This window comes from Anas platyrhynchos, chromosome 1 (genome assembly GCF_047663525.1).
Source record: "Anas platyrhynchos isolate ZD024472 breed Pekin duck chromosome 1, IASCAAS_PekinDuck_T2T, whole genome shotgun sequence".
Classification (NCBI taxonomy): Eukaryota; Metazoa; Chordata; class Aves; order Anseriformes; family Anatidae; genus Anas; species Anas platyrhynchos.
The window spans coordinates 94,199,431-94,222,437 of record NC_092587.1 but is presented as its reverse complement, the minus strand read 5'-3'; the positions used below and the strand labels follow the sequence as shown (position 1 = coordinate 94,222,437).

Below are 23,007 nucleotides of genomic sequence, written 5' to 3'. Positions count from 1 at the left end.
AGTGCAAATACACATGTGATAGTCTCTTTGTTCTCAGCTGACAAATAACTAAAAATATTGCTGCTTCACTGATGTTCTGTAATGGCAATTCAAATCAGTCTGTCTCTGACCTTCCTTCAAAAATTTATCTGCCTTGAAATATTTATTCAGGCAGTTAAAGTTCTTTCAGTAAAACGCTAAAGAAATCACTCCATAGACATAAATTTGAGAGTGAGAGGCAGGTTACCATATACAAAAAGCTCTGTAGGGGACGAATTTACTATTAGTTTAGAGGGACACAGAGATCCCATACAATTCCTGCCATAGTAGAAGGAGATGCCCAGGTTTGCAGCTACGAGTGTTAAAACCTGATCTCCTGGATGTTGCCTCACTACATATGTCTAAATATTGTTATTACAACATACACGGTCTGTTCTGAAAGTAGTAGGACTGGCTTTTTCCTGGGTGGACAAGAGGCGGTCTGCGCACGCAGGATCGGTGGAGGGGGATACTGGGAACGCTGGGAAAAATCGGCAGTCGGCTGTCGGCCGTTGAAGAGAGCAGGTTGCTTGTACATGTATTCATAAACGTTTGTTACTCATGCTAATACATGTAAAATACTACCAGCGTCATACTCTTTACTCTCTCTTCTTCAAGTTAGTAACTACATAAAATGTTTGGTACGTGAATATCACAGTCCCACCTAGATCTGTATAGGCTAGTAATGTTTATTTTCCTTTCATTTTCCTTAAAGCAGGAATGAAAATCCTGATGACTCAGGCACAAGATGACTGAGCAGTTTAATCATGAACAACAAATCTGATAATTCTCAGTTCACTCTGGCCCTAGTGCAGCAAAAACATTGTAGAAATGTTTGGCAAAATTCTCTGTTCTATGTGGACAAGTTTCCAAGCTGCATAACCTACCAACACTTTAGATAAACAATGTTCATAATGTTAAAAAAAAAAAAAAAAAGCAAAAACCAGAAAACAACTAGTGAAATTGCTTCATCATCCGATTTATTCTCTTGCTGACCTGTAGTTGAAGCCTACAGTATTGGAAAAATTTTACTTATGAAATATTAACTGACCCCTTAAATAAACATAGGACAGCATTCTTCATGGTTATCATCAGGCAAGAAAATAGAAGGGTAAATCTTTCCATCTTCTTCATCAGCACATTACAACACTCCTCTTCAAAATATGAGAAACTCAACAACAAAATTGCAGCTATTAAACAGAAAATATATTAAGATAACGGGCAGATATTGTCTAGACTTCCCTTGTTCCACAGGTTAGAAACTTGTCCCCCACGGGTGAAAGTTCTTCAAAGCAGATGAAGTGAACACAGGTGCCTGGCTGCCCCGATCCTCTGCAGTAGTTGTGAACAATTCAAACAGCAAGGTCTGAATCCTAAAAGGAATCTTATGGGATCCAGCTACTCTAGAGAGCTGCAAAGAGGAAACTGTGCCAGTTAAGTTTTTCATTCAGTCACCATTCAGCCTCAGTTTTGACTCAATTCAATATTTGTTGGAGAAGGAGAAAAATCAGCTGAAAAGATGGTTGGTTTGGTTTGCCATCCTGGAAAAAAAAAAAGATAATAATAATAAAAACATTTGCCTACCAGCTTTTCCAGGAATGATGAGGCCAGCTGATCTTTTTGAGTTAATCTCCCCAGGCACCCTCCTGCTGGTAGCAGCTCCAAGGGAGGAATAGCCACTTACCAATTTACAATATGAAACTGGGCTATAAAAGACCATGATAAGCAACAAGACCTCTGCTGAAAAATGACCTTATGTTGAAACAACCAACTGGTATAGGCTGGCATATGGCCTCCAAAACCAACACGGCTTCACCACTTCCCACCTTGAATTTCCATCTTCAATTTTTGTGCATTGCTTCTGAGGCTGGACCTTTAACTTCTATAAATTTGGCTTTGGCGATTGTGATGGGCGTGTTTGCCTTTAGACCACTTGGGAGAACCAAGGGCCAGGCTCACCAATGCTCAGAACCCACCTGTAGCTTCTACTCAGTTCCCGCAGAAACAAAGGTAGTACCAAGTAAGACTCCAACCATATCAGCTGCACTGATGGAACGCATACCATGTCTGAAACCCAACCACAGGACACCTGACTCCAAAAGACAGTGATTCCCTCCAGGACAGTTCACTCAGCTGCGATCGATTGGAATAGAAACATCACTTGTCACCACCCAAGTGCTTTGATTTGTATGAGCTGTACGACATGCAGCAGAGACAAGATGACAATGTGTCCCCTGATTTCCTTCACCAGACCCTGGCAGCCTTCGTATTGATCTAGTGTTAAATCTGAGAAGCTCTCCCTACACCACTGCTATGAAGATGCAGACAGGCTGACTAACACAACAGATATCCTTAGTCACTGGAAAAAGGCCTCAACTTTCTAGACCTATTTTTCTCATTTTCTAAGGAAAAAACTACCAATACTTCTGTGAAATATGACATTGCACTGAAAGAAATTCAGAGATTTTTCCAGAGACCAACTGAATAATGCGTAAACCTGAGGCATTTAATCCCACTGCATACATTTGTGGATCATGGGTACCCTTTATGTTTTTTTCTTTGCCCTGTACTTCCCCAAAAAGAAATCACAATAGGACTAGACATCTAGGCTTACAGTTCTCACCTTACTATTTTTTATTTTTATTATTATTATTATTAATTTCAAATAATATATTCTGAGAGGGAAAAAAAATCTTTAGGGAAGTTAAGAAAAACAGCAGTTATTAATTACTAATTCTCAAAATATTAGAAAAGAAAAAAATAGAAAAAAATAAGCTAGATATAATTTATATCCACAAGACCGTATTACTGTAAAGAAAAAGTACTCATGTTGCTTTATCAGGGATTATGTGCTTATATTGTACCCAAGCTGTATGTTCTACTCCTTTTAAAACATGCCAAAATAGATTCAAGAGAGGTTATTTTTCAGTCTTGCATGTAATTATGTGGGAGATGCTAATCGGTACTGCTCGTGGTCTCATTACTCAGTATTCATGTGTTGCCATCTTATCTAGTGTCAAAAGGCTTTAACCCCAGGCTAAGCTAAAAATTAATGAGGATAGGGTACAGTGAGCGAAGGGCATAACACGCATTTACCTTCAGTATACAGCAGATGTAACAAATACACGTTTTTAAAGGACACTACTGAAGATGCACGCACTCATAGGAACGTGTAGGAATGGGGGCTAACACTTGTGATCAATTAGTCAGAATCGTACATGTACAACTGGCCGACGCATCAGCTGATTTCACTGAATACTGAGCAAATTGAGCCATTTCTCTGAATTTTCAGCTCCATTTACCCTAAGCATTTATTAAACAAACCTTTAAGCTGTTAACCAATTATCTACAGACAGCTGCTTAAAAGGAAAGTATAAAATTAATCATGGATAGCTCATGATGTTTCTTTTATAAATTAGATCTTATCTGGTACTTTATCTGTAAATATTACAGTACAGCAATTGTACCTCATTGACCTTTTACATCTTCTCCAAAAAGACAAGCAGACTGCAGCTATTGTATAAGTCAGAACTGCACAACCTTTTAAGCATATTTCTTAGTGCTCAGAGAAGAATCTACACCTGACTGATAACAGTTGGCTTTTAAGTCAGAAGCTGCCACTTTTAGCTTAACAGAACATGATACTTCTCGTTAGAAAGAATGTTTTTGGGTTACAAACTTAGAAATAAATATCAATTCCTTGCCCTCTTGAAAATCCTTCTAAGGGATGATTTTTTCAAAGGCGCAAAAAGCAATGAAGACACCTAACTCCTAACGCATGTCCAAGTCAGATGAACACGTTTCCAAGTGCCCTCAAAAGCCTGTGAAAATAGTTTCAGTTTGCTTTTATTTTTGATAATACTGCTGACAAACTGGAAAATATGGGGAGTACAAGTGATGAGCTCTTCTGATAGGAATGACTTCCTCGATCATGTTGCTGCTGTTGCAGAGCTTTGTGATGGCTATGCTACGGCAGGCTGATTCTGGATCCTACAGTCCCATTCACTGAGGAAGGATGTGATCCGGAATAGGGATGTAAAAATAAGGGGGGCAAATACCATTGAACCAATGATAAAAGTAAAGAGGTACCAGATTTTGGTCCCTTGCTGTCAGTGAGTGGAATTTATCATGACTGGGGAGCTCCTCCAACCTGGGGAGCCCCTGAGCTGCTCAAAATAGTGAAGGACAGCAATATCTGGAGCCAGAGAGACCGTTTTCATCAAACCCTACACCGTATTCTGTGCAGAAAATTTTTTTGCGGACACAATTCTTTCGGGCTGCAAATGTCACATATCTAAGCAGGTATCATTACTCATTTTCTGTACTAAAATATCTTAAGGGCAAGTGTAATAGTCTGATTGAGATATTCTGTTACATGACAGTCTTCCTCATTTTATCTAAATGCTGCTTTGTGCATATACCCAACAGTGAGAGAGCAAGACAAAGGAGAACTGACAATACAGATACTATACGTGACACCAGAGAGATCACAAAATGACTTTCTGGTAGAGGAAATCAACGGGAAATCTGGAATGTCCTCCCGCTGGGTCTACACATGGTATTCCACTCAGCGAATGAAAAACCGGATTGTTTCGCTATACCAAACACAGCGAGCAAGGGGAACCCAGAGCTGCAAAAGTTTTCATTTAATGAACTCTGCAAACTAATCATGTTTCCATAACTCAGCCTGACAGGTTGATTTCCCACCTGAAAGAATGCAGCTTCTTCGACCTGAAGCCACCTACAGAGCGCACCACATGCTCGCAGCTGCCTTTATTCAAGAGAGATGACATACTTGCATACCGATACCAAACCAGCAGAGTACCGGAATAAAATCATGCAATATGCCTTGAGTAATGCTCTGGTGTACTTGGGATTAGAAATACATCTTTAAAAGGGGGAAGGTGACCAAGTAAAATCATCACAAATGTGTCTTCGGGGTAATCTTCATTCGGCAGCAAAGCCACTAAAGTCCATTTTAGAAAAGCTTCAGGGGAATTAAAGAGGTGTTATTTCAAAGGCATCTCGTAAAAACTACAATCTCATTGCAAAGCTTCTAAAAGCAAAGCCAGAGACCATCCGTGAACCTCTCTTTTTTTAAATATATGCACAGTGAAGCATGACCTGCAACCTAGTAAAATGAGGTGTTGCCAGCCTTCTCACAAACACGAAAAGCCTTGTCAGCTGAGTTGATGCCTGACACAATTTCCAGAAGCACCACTGTTTGAATATCAATTGTATTTTGCTAGAGAAAAATAAAGGTGTGCTGACTTCCTCCAGCGTGTGTTTAGATTTATCAAAAGTTCAAGTTTATAACCTTCTTCTCAACTCCAAGCTATTTTTCAGTAAGGAGACATTTTCTTCCCCATTAGAAAAAGATGAACAGAAATGTCATGTACCAAAGCTCAATCTAAGCTTTGAAAACATGAATTGGCATGACTGGCCGTTCTTTTTATAACAGATACTATTCATATTAAAAAAAAATATATATATATATATATATACACACACATATATATATATAAAATCTGTTCTCTTTCCTCCACTGACTTTATTGTCTCCTTATTTTTCAATTTTTCTTTCAATCTTTATTGTATGTACCCTAGGTTTTGCTTTCTGTAGTCCTAATCCAGGAAACGTATTTAAAGTATACTTTATTTTAAGCATGCACCTACATCTTTTTGAGTGAAGCATATACTCAAGTGCTTTCCTAAATAATGCCTTTTGTCCCTCTTTATCATTTTTATCCCCTGGAGGGATTTGGCAAGGTAAAACACAGATACAATTGTGTTAATCTCACTAATGTGGGGTTGATTCATAATGGATCTTATAAACACCTGACTGGTTCAAAATTTGCCTCCTATCACATTATTACTAAAAAATTAGTTTCAAGTTTGTATTAGTATCAAATTTGTATTCAGCTTTTGTCTGCTACAGTTGGAAATTAAGGTAAACAACACTGAATTTTCATTGTTAAAGGAAGAAAATGAAAAAGGAGGCCCTTTTCAACATCAAGTCCCGAGTAACTGGGAAAATAAAGATCCATATTGATACATGAAGTGGTAAGAAGCAGTAAGAAGTTGACAACTCATTACTGCAACACAGTACCAAGTTCTGTCTGAAAATCTTAATGGTATGTGGAAAAGATTTTGTGAGTTAAGCATATTTCTGGGAAGATAATAATTTTAAATTGAACTGTTTAATAGCAATATTACAACTTCCTGAGATGCAATCACACTCTTGGTACCATTAGCCTGCCAAGCATATTAAGGTAAAAGCTATTTTAACAAATTGTTGACTATATTTCAACTGTCCCTATTTCATCATCTAATCAGAACCTTGGTACAAAGAATAATACAACAACCAGACAAATATTTGACCTCTCTGATGTGGCTTCATTCTGTCCTTCCTGCTGAAGACACGGATTCTGATGGAAGTCTAAGCTACATACAGTATGTCTGCTCATTTTCAAAATGTTCAGTTCTGTATCTTTCCAAACTAAACAAATATTGCTTAACCTCTCAAGAAAAGGCACTTTTTTTTTTTTTTGGTGGAACACTCTTCAGAATTCTCAGGAATTAAACATAGCCTATCGCTGTTTTTATCTATTCACATTCTTAAGTGGTTGTTTCTATTATGAATCTTCTGTTCCATGACAAAGACACCTTTACTAGAAAATCCACAGTGGGACTTTCCCTTAAAATGTAAGGGCTTGGTCTTCCCAGGAACAGATGATCCTGAGCTGTCAAGCCTGTTGCTTGCATGCTGTATAGCAAATTCCACACTATAAAATTTTAAGGGGAAAAAGGTCATTGCATAGGACAATTAGTTAAAAAATGTTACGGCATTAAAAGTTTCTAGTTTAATCCTACAATGCGATGTTCACTAAATGTAAGCAGAGAGACCATGTAGTGAAAAAAGCTGCTTTTATGGTTCCAGCCAAACATGATCTTCTGGAATTTCTGTAACAATATATGTTCACATTTTGTAAATTAAAGACTAACTATGAAAGCAAGCTTGAAATAACGGATCTTAAATTTTAGTTTCTATTGCATGTGGAGGTCAAACTTCAGGGACAGAACATAACTAGTGACTGCAGCAGGATCACAACTGTACCCACAAGAAAACCCACAACAGAACAGTAATCATTTAAGAAGCAAGTTTCTCAGACCAAATGCTGTACCTCATTAAAAAAAAAAAAGCAAAGAACTGTGAGATGCCAAAAAGATGAACAAAGCTTTTAAAATATTTATACATTGAAATATTCTCTATAAGGCAGTGGGGAAACAGTTTTCATCTGCAATTTAACAAAATTCTTTTCTATTAATTGTCTTGTCTGAATCTTCAGTTGAGGGGGAAGACATTTGGCAAAGATATATCTAAGTCCATCTTTGACCTTATTTTCTATTTTTACAGAGAGCGAAATGACAGTGGGCAGGAATACCATCACAGCTGCACTCTCTCAGCCCATCAGTGACTCACAGATATGCCTTTCAATGCAGAATGCCTGCTTCAGTGTTACAGAAAAATACACAATTTCCTGCGTGCTGTGGGAACTTCGGCTTCCTGAGAGCAACATTCAGCTTACTCTCATAAATCTTCCTACCAAATGCAGAAGGCTCAGTAAAACTTGCTCTCTTACTTAACCGAATTTATTTCGCAAGGCTTTTTCAAACAATGTTGAAGTAGTTAAAACTAGCTCTGTACCTTTCTATGCTGCTTTTGGCTCCTGTGTGTTTTGTTTTTTTTTCTTATTAAATTTATATGCCCAGCTGAAATGGCTTCATTAGAAATAGAAGACAAAGTTATCTTTGCATATGCTATTATTCAGGTTTCAGTTTGGCACAAAGGATGCACAATAGCACTCTCCATGCAGAAAGCCAAGTGTTAGAAACCTTTCCTTTCAGCCACCTCTCATCCTGCCAGCACGCAGAAGCCTGCAGCAGGAAGAAGGATCAATAATATACAAGGGCAGGCTGCAAAGTCTCCGGACATGGCATAGGGCTCCTTCCTCACACAGAGGACTCATTTGAAACTCATTAAGCTGCCTTTCAGATAGCACACCATTTTCATCACTACAGGTTTGGTAGTGTTAGCGTTACCATTAGAAAAGCCCATTTGCAGTAATTTCTAATTTGACAAAGATGGCAAAACACAGAAGGGATTTTGGATTTGCAGAAGCAACGCTAAAGAAACTTAGGACAGTTAGCTGAAAGCACTGTTTACAATACATCCAAGCTTTGTTGTTCCTGATGCAAGTTCTCCAGCATCACTTGGGCAAAGCACCATAACCTGGAATAAGACAACTCCCGCGAAGACATGAGGGGGAGTCTGCTCATCCCTCTGTGGAAATTTGTCAGCTATGAAGATCACTCTGCCCTGCTTTGTGAGGTTCAGACTGGATCTGCACTGAAATTAACGTTGCATAGGAAAGCTTTCAACACAGTTTATTTAAGCTAACAACATATTTAAAAATGGCTTTACACAATTCAGACTTAAGCTGCCAAGCAAGTAGAAAAACTGTATGAGGGTATAAGAAAGCTTATTCAAGTGACTCAGACTGGTCTGAACTTGGGTAGACCTGTGCGGTGTCAAGAGTTGGACTTGATGATCCTTAAGGGTCCCTTCCAACTTAGGATATTCTATGATTCTATGATTCTATGATTTTGCTTAAAAAAAATGAGAGTATTAGCTAACAGTAGTTGTCTAAACAAAGTTGAGTGCTATAAAAGATATATGAGAACTAATTTCTAATGTTACATGATTTAATCCTCTTTAAATTGGGCATGAAACAGACTTTGCAGTCTTGCTGTGCTTCTCAAGTCCCTTTAATAATAATAATAAATAATAATAAAAAAGTATAGCTCATTATAAACAATACAAAAAAAAATAAAAAAAGATCTTTCACATTCATGTCCAGCGGTTCTGAAGGGAATTTTCACTAGACTGCAAGTGAGACGATAACCCATTTTAAACCCTAGTTTTAACAGTTAAGGTACGCTATTGGCCCTCCGTAAGCCCTGTTAAGCCTTCAAACAGGCTGTGTGGCAACATGTAAGCATCACTGTGCAAAGGCTAAAGCTATCTAGAACAATTCTCACATTGCTATTTCACTTGGCGTCTGTCTTGGTCTGTCAGATTAAAAATCTAAACTTTTAGTATCAGAATCACAAATCATGCTCTATGAGCATTATTGACAAAAACGATAAAGAAACATTTCATTTAGTACATGGAACCCTTTTTAATTCTCTGTCCCAAACATAGTTTTCCTAGAATTTTGGAGAGAGCCAAATCTTACATTACTCAGTACAAATGATCGTACAACTTTTACTTTCCAACATCATGTTCCCAAAGAAATATCCTTGTAATTTATTCCATACGCCCTCGCCCTGGACAGGTCACAATTCCTATTTTCTGAAACAAAGCACATGGCTATGTGAACAAAGAAAACATCAGCAAGCTACCACACACACAGATATAGAAGTAGCCTGTGTAAGCTTTGTCAATTCTTTCCGAAAACGTCAGGTTAGAAGACAAGTTTTCTTGCAGGGGAACATTACTTGTTAACATTAAAGGAGACTCCTAAAAAAAAAAGTTAAAATAGGTTTCCTCTTGACTTCAAAACCCAAGAACATCACTCAGATTTCCTCCTCTAACTCGGTCATTATTAACTGAAGGACGTATCAAACACCTAGATGTTTGTATAGGAAAGAAAGAAAAAAGAAGCAGCAGACACTTCAACTAACTGCAAAGAAAGCAGCTCAAACCATGGCGAAGACATGACCAGCAAGAGCTGTGGTGCAAGGCATGACAAGCTCACCATGGAGGTAAAAGTGAAGATGATGTAGTGAAATGCAGCAGGACAAGCACCTGCCCCCTTCCAGCTTCAGGCTTATGAATTAGGCATGACAGAAGGCTGAAGGGTGATGCAACAAAACCTCTATAAGGCGTCTGATGGTGGTAAGTTCTGCAGAACAGGGACCAACATGGTACAGACAAAATAAATGGGGAAGGAAACAATACGGACACCAACCAAGGTAAGTCAACCTTACAGAAGAACTACCCTTATCAATAGTTTATCAAAACCATTTCTTCCTTGAATCCTCTGAACAGCTTTATTTGGGCAGATGACCAAGGAATACTGCTTAGCTGTAGTTACACTGGAGAACCAGCCAATTGACAGCAGCTCTGACTAGAAAATGGAGGCTGTGTTTGATTCAGTATCCCATATTCTGAATTACTGCCCAGCTATATTACACACGTGAGACACACACAGCTTCTTAGGTTACCAAACACCTCATTTCTGCGGCCATCCTCTTCCCTATCAACATACCCCAGGCCCTGAGAGCTAAATGCAAAGAGCAGCCATAAGAAGATGGGTAAGGAACTGCAAAGGAAGAAGAGGAATGATAGAGCCAGCAAACAAACACAGAAAAACTATAGAGAAAAGCATCAATCATGACATGACCTGGTCATCCATATCATTTAAGTTTTGCAATCTTACATTTTCCTCCTGCTCTGCTCTCTGTGAGTGGGAGAGGCTCAATATGTACCTAGCATAACTGAAGTATATCAGACACCAAGAAAATAAAGAAAAAAAAAAAGTATTAACTGGAAGCAAGGGATTGAAACTACAGGGAAAAGATTTAATGAGTTCCAGGGGAAAGAAATATATACGTGAGACTGACATCTGCTAGACCCCAGAATAACTTCTCAAAAGAAACAATGGAATTCAGCCCTTAGGATCTATTTAAGGTAGGATCAAGCAAAGCTGAGAAAGGCCTTTACTGCAGGGAGCAGACAACACTGAAAGACAGAACCAGTAGGTCTTCTATCATCATTAGCTTCGAAACTTCTAAATTTATCATTTCAAACTTTTGCCACAGATTTCCAATTTTATTTTGGATTAGAATGACTATGAAAGTAAGGGAAAGTAAAATCCTTAATGCTATAAGCATGCTGGCCCATTTCTGAACAGTCTTCATAACCTCATTTCATTTAGGAAAATATTAAAATGTCTTAACATAGTCTTTATGAATGTATTATAACCAAAATCAAATCTTGGCATTGCTTCTTTAGAAAATTCTTAGCATGGTAAAATAAATAAATTCTTTGCAAAACATTCCTCACCTACTTTAACAAAGGGGAAAGCTGATCTTCGGAGAACCTGTGTTCAGCCCTAAGTAGCTGTTAGAAATAAGGTTGTGTGAAACACTTCTGTCTGAATGCAGATCATATAAACCTTATGCCATCAGAGTTTCTTCAACCTGGTTTCTGGTTTCATTCAAGGCTCAGTATTTTTGGAGTATTTTTATGAAAAGATCTTGAACCCAGTATAATAAATGACTTCACATGAAAATCATGCCCTACTTTCATACCTAAGCTTTTGCATAACCACTGATGTTGGAGAAGCATGATACAGATGCCGAACCAACACGTACAACCAGTGAAACCTGACCACTTCGGCTTCTCCTATTCCTCTGAGCAACTCACTTTCAACTGTAAGAAGAAATTAGCCAGAGCCCAGAACGACCCAGAGTGTTGCACTTAGGGCAAATGCAGCACAGTGGCAGGTACTCCCTCCCCTGCCAGTGCCACGGGGCACCCCTGGCTGGCAGGAAGACTGCTCCCTCTGCCTGCCACCATGTGTCCTGGGCACCCCCTCCCAGGGTGAGGAGGTAGACCAAAGAAAGGTGAAAGCAGTAGTTACGTTCAGCCAAGGCAAGAAAAGGAGAAAGGTCAGCATCCTAGCACAGTGTGGTACCTGCTCTGCTTTCCTGGTGTGACCTGTCCCCATCAAAAACAGCGACAGACCCAAACCACAGGGCAGAGCAATGAAGCCTTAAAAATGTACACAGGCCTCCTTGTAACGTCCAAGGTCACAGCAGGGAAAGTTTCATCAAAGATGCAGAACAGACAAACCAGGCCCCACAGAACAAGCACAGCCAAACAAAACTGGAAACACTTGATAACAAATCTCTATCGCAAGTCAAACCTTAAGGGTTTGATACCACATCATGAACACAGAAAGATGAGATGAATCAGAGCAGAAAAGATACACATTTTCAACGTATTTGCCTGTTATTTGTCATGGAAACTTTTGAAAGCATTTTGGATTTAGCCAATATAGGTTAAGTAACAGTGTCTAGTCGATACCCTTCCTGTGACCGGCGCACCAGCATCTGAGCCCAGCATTTCCTGACACTTATTTCTTCTTGCATCACTCCTCTCCCTGATTTCCAGAGGGAATTGCAGTGCGGTTGCTCACTCTGTACATCTCAGCAGGATTTGCTGACTCCTCATTTTTTTAATGAGAATATCCCAAGGCCCAAATAAGCCTATTTCATAGATTCACAGAGGCTGGAGATGGAAAAGACCAGGGTCATCCAGTCTGTGCCTTTGCTTCCCCTCCCTCCTTCCCCATTTTGCTAGCGTGTGATTGTTTCCTACAATATATTTCTTTCCTGTTTGCTGTCCCAGTAACGTCTGATTTATCCACTGCATAAAATAACTGCAGATAATTAATTACATGGTTTCAGTGAATCTACAGTACACTGCCTACCCTCAACTCGAGCTCCCCCACCATCAGCCGGCCAACTGAATTAATTTACCGAGCAAACAATAATGTTGTTCACCAGCTCCTTAAGTTACTTCTGGAGGCCTTGAAACATTTTCTGTAGCTTTCAGAATTTGGCTTTCTGAGGCTAAGGTTACTTTTTCCCACTGATCCAGTTTGATTTCTGCTAATTTTCTGTTACAAATTTTATTCAGTTTCACTTCCAATTTAGTTACTGAAGAAAAAGAGCACAGTTTCAGGGGCTTTTTTTTTTTTTCCTTCTTCAGCTTCTCCCAGCAAGCTTGGCTGCATTCTAACAGCAAGAGAGCATAAAACGTGTCCATGCAATGAATAACGTCTGAGAAAAAAGATGTAGGGAAAAGAGTTTCACTTAAGAAAACTCTCATTTGGCATTTTGTTTTAAACATTTTTTTAAAGGTCAACTACTCTTGAAGGACTTTAAAGGTTGAGTAGGAGGATCTCAGTATCTGAGCAAAACGGAATATATCATAAGGTACTGAAGCAGTGCAGAAATGTTATGCATGGGGAGTTTGACAAATTACAAGGTCAGTGATCATCATACTTCACCCGCTTCATTTCTGCACTTACTATTTACATTCCATATTCCAAAAAAAAAATACACAAGTTTTTCTTACCTCTCACACAGTTCTCTTTCTCTCCCGTATATATATTGGTCAGGAGTATCGAAGCCACTGTATTTTTGACTCACCTGCGTTTGCTCCCACAAGTACCCCAGGTTTCAAGAGAGAGTCATCTTTCCCTCTCTCAAAGAGGTTAAAAGCGTTAAAGTGGGCAGTTCAGCAAATGCATATTCAAACCCCTCATTTTTGTGAAGTTTTGCCCAGAGCAAGCACGCAAACTCACTGGGGCTGGCATGGAGCTGCTAATCCTGCCCCCACTTCCAAGGGAATTTCCTAGCCAGTGGTTGTCCCTGTGTCTCATTCCACTCCTTGACTCTCAATGTGTCCTCTACTGGCCCTTGCTCGCTTTCCTGCCTTTTCCCTACTCATCTCCTCAGCCTAGCTCGAAGACAGCATGAGAACAAGCAGGTACACTGACATACATGGGACAGACAAACATATAGAAGTAAATTTGCCTCTCTCTCTCTCACAATTCCAGCTGTGCTTGATTTTCTGAAGACGATATAAGTAAATCACCCTCTGAGCTATGCAGGCACTGTGGAAGCTCTCACAGTGCAGCCACCTGAGGGACTACGTATGTGGGCAACCTGAAGAACAAGCAGAGCGCTCTCAAGAGGGCATACCTGATTCCCAGTGGCACATCTATGAAGTCTTCCTTTAAGTCGCACAGGATAAAGTACATAGAAAACAAAGCATAATGCAAAGGGAAAAGAAGATGACAGTCAGCTGACTGACAACAGACTAAGGGATCAGTTCCTGCAGTGGTAGACACAGGTCTGTTCTCAACAGGCCTCTTAGGACTTTGTGCCTCCTAATGTAAGCACCTCCCTTTGTGATTAGGGGACTAGTCTGTTTCCTATTAAAATTAAGCTGTGTCTTTTGCTTTGCCCTTCAAACCTCCAAAGGAGAAAGAACTAACAGTAAATTATGTTTGGCTCAAAAAATTATCCAAAAAGACTGACAGAGAAACATACATACATTGAATGGTCTCTCTCTCCCACTCTTTTTTCATTTTGCCTCAAGAAAAGCATTTTGTAGCTTTGCATACAGGCCAGTGACAGTTTAAAACAATTTTACAGTTTTTAAAAAAATGTATCCTTCTGCCACTTGGCCATACAAAATCTGTCAATACCTCAAAGAAACTCAATGCAGCTGAACTTCCCTTCACAAGCTTGTTTCACTCAAATCCCCTAAAGAACCTCTCATATCCCACTCTGAAGCTGCACAGCACTAAGCCTGCAAACTGTTATACATCAGCATGCTTTTGACTTGAATAGGAAAGGACATCTGGAGGGTTTAGGGGCAATGACACAGCCACTGCCAGCCTTTCTGGGGGGTGGGGGAGTCCACGAGCTCCTATGCTCTTCCCCACTATTTCTTAATAATAATTACTATGTGTAGGCTCTCACTGAGGACAGTCCCACTTTTGAAACAACTGCAGCAGTGTAGGATGACTGCCATTTGTTTTTAAATGCTACTGGAAAGAGCAGCTGAAATGCAACTATTTCTTGAAGATACGTACCATACTTCATTTCCCAAACAGACAAACTAAATTTTTACGATGCACTTGATGTTGTTTTCTCCCAAGAATCTCCCCGCTATCAGCAAGGGCTTTTGAAGCTCTTTCAAAACCACAAGTATGTGGAAATGCAGGATGTCCTCTACTAATCAAGGTAAGCACTTATTTATAACATTGCTGCTTGACTCGGTAATCTCCCCCAAATCCTATGCCTCTTTTCTTTATATGTGAGAGCTGAAACTGGCCTTTATTTTTAATACACCATGAAACCAGGACCTGATCTCTCCCCATTATACATGGGGTCATTTCTGACATACATTCTCTTTTTGATGAATTCAATACATGTTACAGCTCTCAAGAGACCAACTGAAGTTAGAGCACAATCATAGCAATGAAGGCTTACTCTGAGTCCTTAAAAGCTATTCCCCCCCCCCTTTCTTTGTTTGGACAAGATTTTATAGTTCCCTTCTTTCTTATGAAAGCAGTGGTTAAAAGAAATAAGAAGTATTCAAACTATTGTGTGAGGGTAATTGTTCTTATTTCATAAGCCTGAAAATCCTCTTTTTTTTTCATATACTAATACGCTTTCAGATCGTCTGAGCACAAATGTACTGGATTAACTTCTATTATGCACCTCAGGAATCTACAGGCCAGAAGAGGTGACACTAGCTTCCATGAAAAAAAAGTCTCCAGAAAATAATTTATGGCTATTCACCAGGGGAAACTTTGCAAAATCTTCCAAAAATGCAAGCAGGCCAGCAGCTCCTGCTGGGATCAGGAGTATCACTTGCAGCACTGCTTTAACCACCATTTCACCTCCACACTTGTCAATGCATAAATCTTACATTATCGCTGGGAATAACTGAATGACACCTGGGAACAGCACTTAGGAAGGATGAAAAAACACCCCAAAGTCTCCTACATTTCCTTAAACCAGATGAGTTTGAGGGGAGACTTATCCAAAACATGACAGTCAGACTCATTTCAAATATATTCATTTCATGTTGAGAGCATTCTTGAAAATGAGATATGTGATAAAGAAGGCCATGCCCTACAGGTAGTGAACACAGTATCATAATTAATACAGACTGAATACTCCATTAGTGGTGCTGAGAGTCCACTCACAGAGAAAATATCGCTCTCACATCAAAATGTATTTTACCTCTATTTCTAAAAAGGAAGAGATAAAACTCATGAATTTTCAAAAACTAGCCTAGAAATTCTCTGCGGCAATTTGCTAGAGGCACTAGCTGCTACTGTGGACTTCACTGTAGTAGTGTTTAGGATATTAAACGGAATTTAGGAACAGTAATCTCATGGCATGGTTCCATCTCCTTTCCAACATGTCATCTGAAGCATGCTTTGCAGGAGATTATCTCCTAACTATTGGGATCATATTGGAAATCTCATCCAAATACCAATCCCATACTCAAAATCAAATCTACTTTCCTCACTCTTGTAATAGTCCTGCTTATTTAAATCATTGTCATTGCCTAGCACAAATGTATTTTTAAAAAATCACAATAATTCTGTTCTCAGTAATATATGTTAAACATACAGTCAAAATCTAAGAATATCATAACCTCACTGTCAGCTTCAAACTTTTAGAAAACAGGGTCTAAAGTAAAAACATTTATATATTTTATGCATTTTGTTTCAACCTATAGTTCTTGTACTACTTCTGAGATACTCTGCAAAAGCTAGTCAATAAAAGCAAGCCCACAGCAAAGTTTAAATTCACCATACAAACGTGCTTTTTCAATTAAGAAAAAAAAAAAAGATCTGAAAATCCAAACATGTTGGAAAACACTAAATCACACTGTTGCCAGATTTCTGCATTATACTGGCTGGACTGGTTAAAAAAAAAAAAAAAAAAAAAAAAAAAAAAAAAAAAAAGGATTTCCAGGATGCAAGGTGATCAGGGAAGCAACCTGTGCCTCTTGTCTGCATTCATAAGCTATCTGTTAAAAGCGCACCAAGTGTCAAAATAAATATTAAGTTAATAAACTGGTAACTGTCATCGTTGTTAATGGCAAAACTGTTACCCTACCAGACAAAAGAAAAAAAAAGTATGTTTCTCAAAGTAGATCAAAGATGTGTGCATTTGCATTTAAATAATAATATATGGGACATTTCAAGTGCATACCTTCCTGTAAGCCACCCTATTAGACCTGTGATTTGTAACGATGCTGACATGATATGTAACGATGGTCTGTCCAGTTTCCTGAGTAAATAAATGAATGTACTACAGTATGAAGATAGGAGAGAGTCTTATTAATACAGATATTTGTCCTGAATCTTCAAAAGATTAAAGTGACCTTCAAAGCTGTTCAGCTAGAGCCATAGTCATATTCCTGCTGTTCACAAAACCAACCTGAAAGTTTAAGATCCCTGCCAGTTAGATGTACTCCTTCAACTTCTATTTTGATCAGAAATATACTGCACGACTGTGTGCTATTATGTATGAACTTGATCCCCAACTAGATTGATTTAAGTTTAACTCAAAACAGAGAGCCAAACCATGGTCTACTGGGAGAAACAAAAATCAATGGAACTCTATCCAAGAAGAGAGCAATAAATAAGTGAAATACTTATGCACAACTCAGAACTGCCTAATATCTGCAGACTGATACAGACTAACGCCAGTAGATATTTTATCAGAGCCAGCAGTTGATTAACCAATGAATCAATATTTGGTCAAACATTGCAATGACATGTTTGTTCCAAATCCAGTTGTGCCTTTTTGTTGGGTGTAATCAGGCTCACCTTAGTTCATTCCTTTTGTTTCATCATCTTGGAATTTTAAAAATATCCCAAGCAATCACATGGTTTAACTCAGCTACTTCTACAGTGAAATTTTTACTACTCAAAACATACAAACATCTCTTCCTGCAGCTTTGTTTCCTGAGCAGAGCAAGATGGCTAGACTCCACGACACATCAGAACCCAAGCCACCTGAAAGTATGATGAAAAGCATGTGGGGGAAAGGGCTAAACATAGAACAACAGGCCAAGAACACACCTTTTTACCTTTTTCACCTGTTTAGTGGAGGTTGAAAACACTTTGTATATTACCACCTCAGGGTCTAATTGCTCATCTTGAATTAAAATAAATTACAATGTCTTTCAGAAAGCAACGGATATTAAGCAATGCCCTCTGATAATAGTTTCTACCATTTTCTTCTTCTCTCACAGGAAAAATAGAGAGGAGCTAATGAAGAACTAGTGCATCATGTCTTGCATGTTCCCCTTTGACAGGAACAGCTTCCAGGATATGACCTCCCTACAACACAAGAATTGCTGTGAAGGAGGTTGTTGTTTTTTTTTTTCTTGATTATTTTACAGGATGGACTCAGTCATGTCAAATTTATGACTTTCCTCTACAGAATGCCTCACCTCACTGAATGCTTAGGGGTCCTTTTACTGTTGGCTGGATTGTTTTTAGCTAGTTTGCCATGCAAGAGGCTGTAGCTTGTGCAGGGGACAAGGGAGAACTCCCCAGCATCCAAGTATCTGCTGCAGCTCACGTAAATGACTCACCTGACTTATACAAACATACCTTTCCAGAAGAAGCTTCAGAAGCATGCTAGACACCACCTGCAAGCCACAGCAAGAGCCAAATTTTTCACTTCAAAAAGCCGATGACTTTTTCGAATGTTTCAGCCCTCCAGATCAGCATGTTAGTTAGTGCAGTGCTCCCCGGTCTTCAAAGCAATCTCATCATCCCTCAGCCACTTAGGCGTGTGGAGACATCTGCACCCCAGAGGGCCAGAGCAGATACCAAAGATGAACACCAAGGACTACTCGCTGCAGATTCCCTCACAGCTGTCCTACTGATGTGTTATTTCAACAAGCTGTTAGGCTTTCATCCTTCAACTACAAGGTCAGGAGGAACCTGGCCCCACACTGCCCTCTGCTCCAACCCTGTCTCGATGCTGGTCTTGTCTGCACAGCAGCTCTGGGGTTGGGGGGGATCAGCTGGCTGCAGGGGGACAGGCACAAGCCTATTAGCATCTCCACAGCTCAGGCCAGTCTGCTTGATTACAAATTCATTCGACTTAATTAATTTTTAATTTCACACAACCTCAGCTGTTATAAATCAGGCCAACCAGGCCAAGGAAACGTCCATAGGAACAGGCAACTGCCTGCCGAAGCGGTGTCTGATCACAGGTTCAGCTTCAACAATCTGTCACCTGAGAGACGAGAAGGAAGCAAATTGCTTTTCACAGAAATTATTAGAAAATATTGCCTTGATTAATTACGCTGTCTCAGAAAGGGAGGAAAAAGGACAGAAAAATCTGCATCAGTTCTGAGCTCTATAATCCAGTGTTTGGTATTGCAGCCTGCTGAATTGTTTAATCATCTAGCAAATCTAATTAAAAGAAAAAACAACAACAGCAAAAAAAAAAACATTTTTTTTTGTGAATGAAGTAATAAGAATATCTTCATTAAATAATGAAGAAAACAACATAAAATATTAACACCCTTATATCTATGCAAACAGTATCTAGGCTTTTCATAGATGTTTCTGTCTTACTGTCTGTCCTTAGATTTCTCTGCCACAGCTACAGGAAAAATAATCTTAATGTAGATATTGCCGGATGATTAAGATTCACTTGATAGACTTCTCCCTGCCTTCTGGTGCTTTGTTAACACGAAACAGTTATTTACTAAATATATCTGTACAGCAATAGCATGTTTTAGTTCCATCAGAATTACATCTCATGCAAGACAAACCACTTTCTCTCATCAGCAAACTTCAGGGAGGGCTGTTGCCTTCTTTTTACTTTTAAAATTAAAAGTCATTGGAAGTATAAATTCAAACCTTGGTTAGAGCTGGGCTGACCCTGCTGGAATAAAGGGAAGAGTAATTAATTCCAGAATCTCAAAACATGAACCTGAGTGGGTCCAAGTATTAGCCTTTTAATATTCATATATTGGGCACCACTAAATGGTATCATAACAAATGCAGTACAGAATATGATGCATCGTGTGCACATAGCTAATTTTAGACAAACTGTGGCTGAATCCAGAAATTTCCTACAGAACTCCTTTCTTTTCTACTGGACAGGCCTGCTGCATTTCCATCTACATATTAGCGCTGATTTGCTACAAATAAGGTTATTTTGCTTCTGAAGAATAGAACCATATATTCAATATATTTACAATTGTGAACACAAAAACTACTGTACCAAGTAAGACCAAAGCTTCATCAAAACATCTGTCCTTACTGGAGGCCACCTAACTGCTCGTGCCAGAGATGAGTACAGCAACATGACAAATGTTTTGATAATTAATAACTTGTGTGTGTGAAGAAAGAAATAATGAAATATTTTTTTTCTTTTTTGGTATTAGAGAAGTACTCTGAGGTACGTTTGTTTCCAGAATGCCCTCCTGGTACAGTGTGGGTGCTTCAGTCTGTTGCCTGATGGTCTTTTTAAGCAACTATCTACAATAAAAATGTTCAGCTTTGTACACTTAAGATGCAGTGGTCTGGAGAATACAGGGCCTGAATCATTTGACACTTAACCTCCAAAATCAAGGTCCAATTAATGCATCTGCAAAACCACAAAAGGTGAGACTCTTGCTAAATTTTTATCTTATTTTGTAGAATACCACTTAGGAATAGCAGTCACTACTTACATACATAATACACTGAGCAACTAAAGCAACGCCTCTTCTATAAGTCACCAGGCAGATTAACTATAACAGGCAAATGTGCTAACTGATCCCAAGGAAAGCAATTTTAGCAACAGCAAAGCCAGCTTGCTTCTGCTATAAGGGCGTTTTCTCATATGACCTCATCCATGCTGATACTGCATTTAGTCTCTTTCATTCCACAGAACAAAAATCTCACTTCTGATTTGTTTCAAGCTAGATGTCTTCCTCCCCTGAGAAGGTTTAAATACACATTATGAGCTCGGTCGAGTAATCACTCAAAGCAAAATTCTGACTCAAGCCCACAAGAGCTTTGTCTGCGTAAGGACCACAGGCCTGGCCTCTTGTGAATACTTTCACTTAATACTGAAAGGCTTCATTGTTTACTGTATTACCAGAACATGTATATGTGCTTATAAATGGGAGGCATTTATCATTCTCAAGCAGTGATGAGGAGGCCGTGGTTCACGAAGCGAGCAGAGAGATGAGACTCAAGAAATCTGGGTTCTGTTTCTCACTGGGTGACAGATTTATGCAGCCAAGCAACTGCATCTTCTTCTTTTTTAGTACTCTATTTGTAAACTGTAGATGAAACTTGATTATGCTGCAGAGTGCTTTTAGATTAATGAATTAAATTCCCTGATTGATCATTAAACAAAGAGATTTCTTAGCAAATATAATCATCAGTACAATGAAATATGAATGAGACCATTCAATGGGATGCCGGGGATACAGGAAATTTCTCATTTTAGAGAAGCGAAAGTTGTATTTTAGTCCAGTTTTGCTAAAAGACCGTTTTCTGCAATAAACATTGTGCAGGAGCCCTTAAACAGAAGGCCAATGTTACTGCAATTACTACACAGAGACAGAACAGACGAACCTTTTGGCACGTAGGATGCCAACTCCTCTTCAAGCAGCCGTGCACATCCAGTTATGGGAGATCACAGAGGATTTTTGCCCATGCCATGGGTTGCACTGCTGCTGCCACAGCCCCAGCTCCTCTCCCCCAAGGCACAGCTGCAGGGCACCTGGGCCGAGGGGAGCACACTGCAGGACAGCACATCCAACAAGACCTCCTGCTGCTGAGAAGCAACTTCGCTAGCTTGCACCTGTGAACCATGAAGCAGGCAGCCTGAAATCGGGTCTGAGAAACAGGCGAAGGACTGTTTTGTGGCAGGAAGAGCCTGCTCTCTGAACACAGATAGATGTTTCACTACAGTAACCTTTGTCACACACCTTGAACAGGAAGAGCATGGGGCAGAGGAGGTCAGAAAGTACTCAACAGCCTGATTCTTGGAGAGTTGTCTTCCTCTGGAAGACCTGCTGGGGCTGTGTTCACCAGAAATGCTGAAAGAAATGATCTTCCTGAGTGAAGAGGAGCAGCTGCACACTGCCAAGCTGTGAGCCTGACTTGAATCCAGGTGGTAAGAAGAGGTTGCATCATCAGCCAAGAAAAAACATGCAGTATGGGCTGGCTACATAACCACTGGACACCGAAGAATGAAAAGAAAGAGAATAAAAATAAAAGGAAAAAAATGACTGAACTAAAAACACAAGGAACGAAGGCGGGAGGCATATAAAAAGTAGGTAATGAGAGCAAGTCACAGAGGAGCCTACAGAAGAGCCCAGGGGAGCCACCCTGAGCTGAAGGCGGGAAGTCAGGTGAGGAGGAGGAGGAGGAAGAGCAGCAGCAGCACCTGGTGCAGCACAGGAGCACAGCACCTGCAACCAGTGGGGATCATCATCTTCAGCTGTGTGGCAACCCGCAATGTGCTATACAGATACTGGGAACATATTAGAAAGAGTGCTTTCACTTCTCCCCTTTTTTCAAAAAAGGGATGAAGACACATATAAACTGTACTTGCACTAGGAGGCCGACTGAAAGCATCACAGAGCCGGAGGAAATGATGCTGCAGGGACATCCATCTCCTCAGCTCCACACTTCCACCAGAACACATCATCTGGGGGAAATACCTCGTGTTTCTGAATGCCGCTGCAACTTAAAAAGAGAACGTTTCAGCTCTCACAATACCTTATGCTTGTGAGCAAAGCTGAGAAGACATGAAGTGTAACATATGAACAAAAGCCATTCAGATGTAACAATTTATGTCATTAGTTAAATAATTATTTTTAAACAGCCCTCTATAATAAATCTCCTCAGGGGAAACCAGACCAAAACAGCTGTTGCAAAGAGCTAGTAACCGAATCACAGCTCAAATTAAGCCCGGCAAACAAACACTTTTTTGGCTGCAGCCGCTGAGGCTGCTGGAGGGTTTAAACAACACTAATACTTCATTTCCGCATCAAGCTTTGATTCTTTCCACTGCATGTGCCTTGGTAGCTAAGTCTTTGAAACATAGTTTTAAAACAGACCTCCCTGATCTAAAAGCATTAATTATTATTTATGTCACAGCTCGCCTCTGTACGTTAATTCTAATACATTCATGTAAACCTGAAATCCTGCCTTCTTTTTGCATTAGCACTATGCGTATCTAAATGAAAAGCTTAACGCTTGTTAGTTGCTTTTTAAAATACCTCACATTAGGTAAAATTCCCCTCTGGCAAGCTTTGCTGCCTGGCATTACCCACAGGGCA

The 23,007-nt window shown here is 39.6% G+C and overlaps 1 protein-coding gene and 1 long non-coding RNA gene across 6 annotated transcripts in view; both read right to left on the bottom strand.

Annotated features, from left to right (window-relative positions):
* Positions 1 to 23,007, bottom strand: part of EPHA3 (EPH receptor A3) — a 226,650-nt gene that overhangs the window by 110,899 nt on the left and 92,744 nt on the right. The window lies entirely within an intron of this gene.
* Positions 537 to 22,089, bottom strand: LOC106016519 (uncharacterized). Its single transcript, XR_011803874.1, has 3 exons — positions 21,649 to 22,089; positions 21,293 to 21,521; positions 537 to 1,559 (listed from the first exon to the last, which is right to left on the bottom strand). It is a non-coding gene; the product is annotated as an uncharacterized lncRNA (long non-coding RNA).